Source organism: Triticum dicoccoides, chromosome 1B, assembly GCF_002162155.2.
Source record: "Triticum dicoccoides isolate Atlit2015 ecotype Zavitan chromosome 1B, WEW_v2.0, whole genome shotgun sequence".
In the NCBI taxonomy this organism is placed as follows: domain Eukaryota; kingdom Viridiplantae; phylum Streptophyta; class Magnoliopsida; order Poales; family Poaceae; genus Triticum; species Triticum dicoccoides.
This window is the reverse complement of record NC_041381.1, coordinates 558537184-558545904: the sequence shown is the minus strand read 5'-3', so window position 1 is coordinate 558545904 and position 8721 is coordinate 558537184.

Sequence of the window (8721 nt, the reverse complement as noted above, 5' to 3'; positions counted from 1 at the left end):
GGTATTGGGAGGTGCTACCTTCCGGGGGACGTAGGTTGGTGAGGAGGCAGCCCGTTGTTGACCCGATCCTTGTTTGGTGGCGGTCGCGTGGGCCAGTGACGGTGCCGAGGCTTCCGGACACCGCGGAGGTGGTACGTCACCGTGTCAGCGAGGAGGACGAGCACGTCCATCGCTACATGGTTGCATTAGAGGGCAGGTTCGACAATACCTGGCAGGTTCTTCAGGGATCTCACTAGAGCTATGATCCTGTGATGGTTCCTTATCTTTGGGTGTCCACCACCCGCGTCGATACCCGTCGGGCGCTACGGTTCTAGTTGTATTAGTGATGCTATATTAGTGATAATATTCGACGATGTACGGAGACCAAGAGATGATGTACTTTTGCTTATAATTATTGAATGCATGCTAATTTGAATACTACTTTATTTTATGATTTGGTTTTGCTTATTTTATGATTTGGTTTTGCTTATTGAATGCTCATATTGGATAAGTTCTCCTTCATTCCCGTGTGCTAGACAATTTGGTGTAATAATGCACTCGGGAATGAAAGGAGGAGCTACGTACATCACCGATAGTCAACCCGTGATTAATAATAATGATCTAGTTTAATATTTGAATTATGAACATAGGCCGGAAATGTCGTACTCATCGGAGGACGAAAACCGCCCGGGGGAGTGCGACTGGTGCCAAGACGACCGAGGTATCTGCGACAGGTTCATTGAGCTGGACGAAGATCGTCGCTTCAGCATTAAGCTCGAGGAGACCTTCGATGTTCATACGGTACGCAACCGACGATAATAGTTTTTTTCGTAATTAATCATGACTTCAACTATTTTAATCATGATAATATTTTTCATCTTTTCTAATTTGACTAGCTTATCCCATGTTTTGCAAGACGCTATGTCTTGGAGAGGATGGGTTTTGAAGACCATGAAAGTTTCGAAACGAAAAAATTATCCTAAGTACCCATCATGGTGTGGATTTTCAAGTAAAGTTGTACAATGCTCAGAGTGTAACCCATTTTGGTTGCAAAAATTGGGAAGCACTTTGCAAGATGTATGGTCTTGATGAGGGTATGCTTGTCACCATGGATCTTGGTGATCCTACAATCGAGCAAGATAGACCTTCGATTTGGGTCCTTGTGGATACACCTCCAATTCTTCCCCCATGTGAGCTTAACATAGTTATTAAGTAATTTATATTGTTTATTTCAAAATAGTTGACAACTTATCTCCATTGACAGCTTATTTTCATTCTTCAAAGAATGTGCGGAAGATGGTAGACAGAACCTACTACACCGAAGGCTCCGAATTAACTTATCAGGAGAAAAATTATATGGTCAAATTTTGTACTGATCTTGAGAATTACAATATCTACAATCAAACTCCTCAACATTATGGTCAATACGTGCCACTAGTGCACGTGTTGAACTACGGTAACTACCATGGAGATACCCTGGTAAGATTATTTTTTACTATTACAACATCCGTGCATCTTTTTGCACACTTCTAGAACTAGTACATCATTGCTAGTTATTACTATGTTTTTCAACAGATAATCCCGAATGATTGTGTGCCTCATCTGATGTATACGCATGGTAGCCTTCATGTTTAGAACATACAAGCAGGTCGTCCTACGAATCTCAACTGTCCATACCGGGTTTCTAAAAGAAGTGGAGACATAACAATCAAAGAATGAAAAAAATGTATGGACAGTCGTAAGGAGCTTCTTGGAAGCAATAAGCAGCGAAGGGCAAGAATTGGAGACAGGATGATCGCCATTCTTCATAATGGAGAGTCAGGGTCTATATTGTTTTATGCTATTTTACCTTAAGGGTGTTTAGGTCCTACCTGAGATACTGATGATCATGTGTTAAGAACAATTATGTAGGGTTGGGTTCGATGACTATGAGGATGATGATCGTATGACTTATTATTAATAACGAGTAGAAGTTGTATGATGATGCATGATTAGTAGGACTTGTTATTATATATGATGATGTATGATGCAAGCATGCATGAGCATGTTATATCTGCGGGTGCAATGAACATAGCAGCAGCGTTGATAAACCAAGGACGAAGATATAAGAGAGGACACTTCTCTCTATTAGCTAGCTAATAACAACCTAAAAATAACCCCCAAAACCCCTAAAGCAGCCATTTTTGTAAAAAAAAATGACTTTTGGTCCCGGTTGGAGCCACCAACCGGGACCAAAGGCCCCCTGACTGGGCTCGGCGCACAGGGCCACGTGGAGGCACATTGGTCCCGGTTAGTATTTGAACCGGGACTAATGGGTGGAGGTATTAGTAACAACCCATTAGTCCCGGTTCATGAACCGGGACTAAAGGCCCCTATGAACCGGGACTATTAGGTGTTTTTCTACTAGTGGCTGTCATTTGGAGGAACTGCTTAATGTGCTGGAGAATTTGAAAAACAAGAAATACTGCATGTTTTAACAAGAAGGTGTGTGATAACCCTGCATCGGTCATATTTAGCTTATGCCAACTTCTCACCAACTGGAAAAATCTGCAGACAAACCTTTCAGACAGGAAACGTTCAGGTTGGAGTGGAGTTATTAATCAAGATCATGAAGGTGGCGAGGAAGATCTACAACAAAAGGCATGAATGGGCTCTAACTATCCACTGAATTGGATGTGGCTGATTTCTTCCTTACTACGCTTCTATGATTTACGCCATTTCAGCTTGCTAGCTATTTTGTCCTTCTGATTTTGTTTCACCTATCATTTCTGGTTGAGAGTCTGGAGTTTAAATCTGCTGTGATTTAAAAGGCAGCTTTTAACTAGCTGGATATGGTGCGTGCCCAGGAGCCCTGCGTGGTCACCTGGGTATCCTCCCCATAGAGTCTGAAGTATGTTTGTGCCGAGTGGATTTCTCAGCTGCACTGTTGATATCTCGTTTGGCTTTGTTTGTGCGTCCTTTCTATACTTTGTAAATGCGGTTTTTAAAATAGAAATCGAGGAGGAGGCTCATTGTTTCAGAAAAAAACATTCCCACGAACAGAACCAATCACGCGATGATCGGTCAGAGGGAGGGCATGCCTTGATCCGGGTGGTCAGATCATGTGCTATGGGGATGATCGGTCGGCGACGGTATGATCAAACGCCCATAGAGGATGCGAGTATACGCACGTACGATACTTCCCTGTCAGAAATAGGTGCGACTCCGTGGAAACTATAGCACGTACGATTCTTCCCTGTCCGATATGGGTACGGTCTGCTGTAACTTTCTCTCCATGAACCGAGGGTTTGATCAGGCGTATATGGTATTCAAATCGGAGCGAAGGTGTCGTACGAATAGCAGAACTTTCCGTAAAACCGAAAACACGAGGCTGAAACACGAGGCCCAAGGCGATAGGATCCTGTGCCCCAGCCGCCAGACCGCAGCGCCGTCGCCGCCCTCGCCAATGGACAGCGAAGACATCCTCGCCGAGATCCTCCTCCGCCTCTCCCGCATCCTTCCTCCCTGCCTCGCGCGTCCCTCGTCTGCACACGCTGGCGGCGCCTCGTCACCGACCCCGGCTTCCTCCGTCGCTTCCGCGCCCACCATTGCAAGCAACCAATCATCGGCGTATTCTTTGCCTTGAACCGCGGCAAGCCATCCTTCAGGCCGACGCTGGACCCGCCGGACTCCATCCCGCCCGACCGCTTCTCCCTCCGGCTCGAGGGCGGCGCCTGGCACTTCCACGGCTGCCGCCACGGCCGCGTACTCCTTACCCAGAGCGACGTCTACGGCTTCCACATCCAGCAGGTCATGGTGTGGGACCCCATTACAGGCGACCGGCGCCGCCTAGGCGTTCCACCGAGTGAAAAAAATTCTATAAGACCAGGTCTCACGGATTAGCAGGTAAGACCCATCCTAATGGATGACATGTGACATTCACAAATCACAAAGCATCTCCCACCCCCCACCTGAAATCAGGGGGGGAGAGATTAGATGCTTTGTGATTTGTGAATGCCACATGTCATTCATCAGGGCGGGTCTCACCTGATTTATATGGATGGAGCAGTTCCAGAGTGGCAGCGGCCGTGGTCTGTGCCGCTGACCGTGGCAAGGGCCACGTGCACGGCGGCTGCCCCTTCAAGGTGGTTTTAGTGTGCAACCAAGGAGGTGTCAATCCACAATTCTTCGCGTGTGTTTACTCATCAGAGACCGGTGCCTGGGGCAATCTCATTTCAAAATTGGCTCGGTCGCCGGCCACGGTTAACTCTCGGCACATCATGGTTGGATTCCCTGTATTGGTTTGTTTTTGCTCGTGAGGTTCGCATCCTCGAGTTTGATTTGGACACGGAGAGCTTTGCCGAGATAGAGGTGCCATCGGAGGCCAATATCATGCAGAGTGGCCTCTACTTGAGTACACTTACAAAGAGTGGCGGGCTCGGCTTCATCACTATGTTAGGCTTCACACTTCAAGTATGGGAGAGGACGGCTGACCGTGGCGGTGTTGCTGGATGGATGCAGGGGCGAACAATTGAATTAGACAATCTTACACGAAGAGCAGGGTGGACGTGGACAAGGGTACTATGGATTGATGGTGATCACAATGTGATGTTTGTTTTAACAAAAGACGGCGTTTTCATGGTCCATCTTGAGTCAATGTAGCATAAGAGAATTTTCAAGGACAGCCCTTTCTCCAGATTTGATGTTCCCAATATTATTCCCTTCACAAGCTTGTATGCTGCAGGTAATAGCTTGCCTGTACATTGCAAGAATAATAAAACGTACTGTAGTAATTGTTGTTCATGGCAACATAACTGATTTTTCTTTTATTGCTTGTCTATACCATATGTGTGCTTGTTCTTGTCAACAAAGGATCAGCAGTAACAGAACAATACCAATGTTCAGACAAGACAAGCTGCATTCCAGGACAGAAGGCTGCAGGTGCATGAAGACGTATCAGAGATTCAGAGTTGGACTCTGTATGCTAAACAAAGACAGATTCCAGTCTGATTGGAACATTTTAATCAATTTAAATTGTCCAGCAGGGGTCACCGGTTAGCTGTCTTTAAATCAGGAGGGTATTTATTTTGATCAGTTCAAGAGTTTTTAAGAGGGTAATTCAAGGTCAATATGATCCATTGAAGGAGTCCCATGCAGGTCTTTGAAATCAAGTTATGGAGTACGGATGAATATACAAAGTTCTCGATGCTAGATTCATCTCTCTTTTCTTGATTTATGCCATATCCAATTGTTTCCCTTCATCTAAAACCATCGCAGGACTTTTTTCATCATTGGATAGATTATATTACGTACAGTTGTAAATGGGCAAGCACTAGGTGAAAAATCTAAGCTTGAACCAACTAAATGTTTAATCGGTAACTCAACAGACTAGCTAGGAAGCTTAAAGTTAGCTACATGCTCTCCAACACTATGTTTACCCTTTACTGATAAACCTCTCATCTATCAACAATTGGGTTTGATCTTACTCACTAAATAATTGCTCATTTTATCACAAGTAGAAGAGTCTTGTGTAAGTTTGTTTGTACCAAATAAATAAATAAACTGAATTCCAGCTCTTGTTTCTAGACTAGTTCTAAATCCCATTTGGTGCCCCTCCTTCATGTAAGACACTGCTAATTAAAGTCTTCACAGACTGAGCTCTGTCTGGCGGATGTTTATCCTGTGATACGAGTATTCATATTTGCGTAGCCATAGTATATATCTTTGCAGCATGGTATACATAACAATTGGTAGAGGAACTACGTGAAAAGCTAAGCTTGAACCAACAAAGTAATTTTCTGATGATAGTATCGGCTGAAATTGAGAGAGAAATTCAAATCAGTAATTTAACTAGGCCATGTGGACTCTTGATGCAACTTCCACTCTTTCAACCATGATATTTTATTTTACTAAGGGCATTTCTAACTGATCCCCAATAACCGATTAGAGCAGTAAAATCCGGTTTTACTCCTCTGACCGGCACCTAGCGGACCCCCAATCGGCCTTAGAGGAGTACAATTATTCTCAGCCGCCGCGGTTCTCCCTATATTTACTCCACCGCTCGGCGGCTGAGTAAAAAGATCCCACTCTCTCTTCCCCTCCTCCGCCTCTCCTCCCCTCACCCCGCCGCCCCTCTCCCCCCAATGGCCGAACGAGGTGGCCGGAGGTCCACGCCGCCGATCCGCAGCGTGGATCTGCGCCGCCACTCACGCAGTTCATTGTCTAGTGGCGCATCCTCAAGCTGCCGCCGCATGCCCGGTCCATCGGCCCTGCTCGTTTCGCCGACTTTCGGACCTCCCTCCGCCGCGGAGGCCTTAGAGAACATATATCGGTGTCCAGCAAAACACGTGGGGGACAAGGGTGGCAGAGATCACCGACCGGGAGACCCACACGAGGAAGTGGATCGGGTCATTCCACATGAGGAGCTCGTGGCGGTGGAATACGACCAGTGGCAAGTCCGGTTCCACGGCTCCGCCGCGAGGCTCAACTTCCCGTTTGGGATGGCGCCGGTCCACCTCGTCCTCCCAACGCTGGGTGTGGTGAGTGCGGTGATGGCTCGGGAGGAGCGAGAGGCAAGGGAGCGCCTCGATGCGAGACTGCCGATGAGGTGTACATGGAGGACCTCCGCCGTTACCACCCGAGCTTGTGGAGGCGGAGCGGGTGAGATTCGCCGACAATGGCGGGGAGGTCATCGTCATCTCCTACAACGAGGTGCAAGGCGGCGACAAGGGCGGCAAGGAGGGTGGTGAGGAGGAGTAGGAGTTTGACGTCGAGGAGTGGCAACACATCTTCACCGGCTGCGACGACGACGACACCGGCCCAGACCTATGTCTCACCGGCGGCGGCCCGTCGAGGAAAGATTGGCTCGACCTCCACTATGGCCGATGAGTAGTCTAGTGTAGTTTAAATTTAAATTTATGTTTGATGTTCGGTTGTTAAGGCTATGAACTTACGTTTAAATGTATGTAATTTTGGTTGAAACTAGGTTGAATTTATGCAAATTTATGTTTTACTCCGCTAAGTTTAGGAGTTCGGTTAGAACCTAGCAAAATTTAGTGGAGTATTTATACTCCACTAAGTTTACTCGGCCGGATCATCCTCTATTTTTTAGGGATCGGTTAGAAATGCCCTAATCTTGCTATAAATCTTAAACCTTTAGTGACTACTTGCTTTATCTTACCTTATGAAATGACTACTATTTCCTTTTATCACGTTAATGAGCACCAAATTTGGTAAAGAATAGTAATGATTGAGGTTTTTTTCTTTTCTTTATGCGCAGTCCTTTTCAGCATGAGTTCCTCCTTAACATCCTCTTTGATTACAATTAGCAGCCTTGAACACGTGTGAAGAAATAAAAGACAAAATCTTATGTACATCAAAGAAACGAATTGGAGCAATTGCCACGGCACATTTAAGTTAGTTTGCGGTTTATGTGGATTTCTGAAATAATACAGTTAGCTGGCAAAATATGTACTGATTGAAGTAAATCTCCCTGCTGCATTTTAAAAACACTAGAAAATTTCAACCATATCCTCGCATGGGCAGTGAGCCTAGCTCAACTGGTTGGGGGAGTGGATATACAAACACAACACCTAGGTTCAAATCCTCACGGAGGCGAATTTAGGTTCCTAATTATTCTTGAGGTCCAGGCTTTCCTGATACTCACGCATTTATCATTAAGGACTAATATCGGTGCCTAACTGATATTAATAATCCTAGTACTCATACCTAAAAATGCCGTATGCATCCTTAGTTGGTGCAGAGGCCGGGGAAGTGAAATTCTCCTCCAATTTTAAGAGATGCCCCATCTCCAACTCTACGAATAAGGCCTTGAGAGCCCACCCCTCGAGATCACATCTCTCTTCTCCCATCCCCTCCGTCGCCCCAGCGCGGGCGACCGAGGGGCTCTAACCCTAGCCTACGGAGGCACTCCTCCCTCTCACGGGTCATAGGGTGACACGGGGTACCCTGGCTCGAGGGTGTGACACGGTGACGCGGGATCTGGACTGCGGCGGCGCCGATCCGGTTCATGACGGCCCAGATCTGGACTACGGTGGTGTGGCGGCCAGCCGGCATCCTATTGGCGGCTATGGTGGCAGTGTTTGCGATGGTAATGGCTGGGGCGCGGCTGCGTCGGAGGCGGCGCGGGCTGCGGGCGCGGCGGTTCATGACGGCCCAGATCTGGACTACGGCGGTGTGGCGGCCAGCCGGCATCCAAATGGCGGTTGTGGTGGCAATGTTTGCGATGGTGATGGCTGGGGCGCAGCTGCGTCGGAGGCGGCGCGGGCTGCGGGCGCAGCGGCCTGCCCTATTTAGGCGGCGGCGCTGTAGTCGTCGTTGGTGGCGCTGCGGTCATCGGCGGCGGCGGCGCGCCATCTGCCTTTGGATCGGCGGCGGCGGCGTGGAGGGCCTGGTGGTCGTGCCGGTGCCACCTCCGGTTAGATCTGTTCTGACCTGTGCAGCCGGCGATGATGGTCATTTCTTCCATTAGAGATGGTCGGCCTTGTAACGCCCCAGACACACCTCGCCGGTGGACGTTACTCCTGGCGGGATCTAGACTGGCCCCATAGATCAATACTAGTCTTTCATGCACACTTTGTCCTCACTCGTGCGCACCCAGGAGGAACTTCCCGGTCGGTCATCCATCCTGAAATTACTCCAAGCTGAGCACGCTTAACTTTGGAGTTCTGTCCGAATAGGCTTCCGGAAAAGAAGGAATTCCTTATTGATATGAGTAGTCTATCATCTCTAATAAGCCACGCT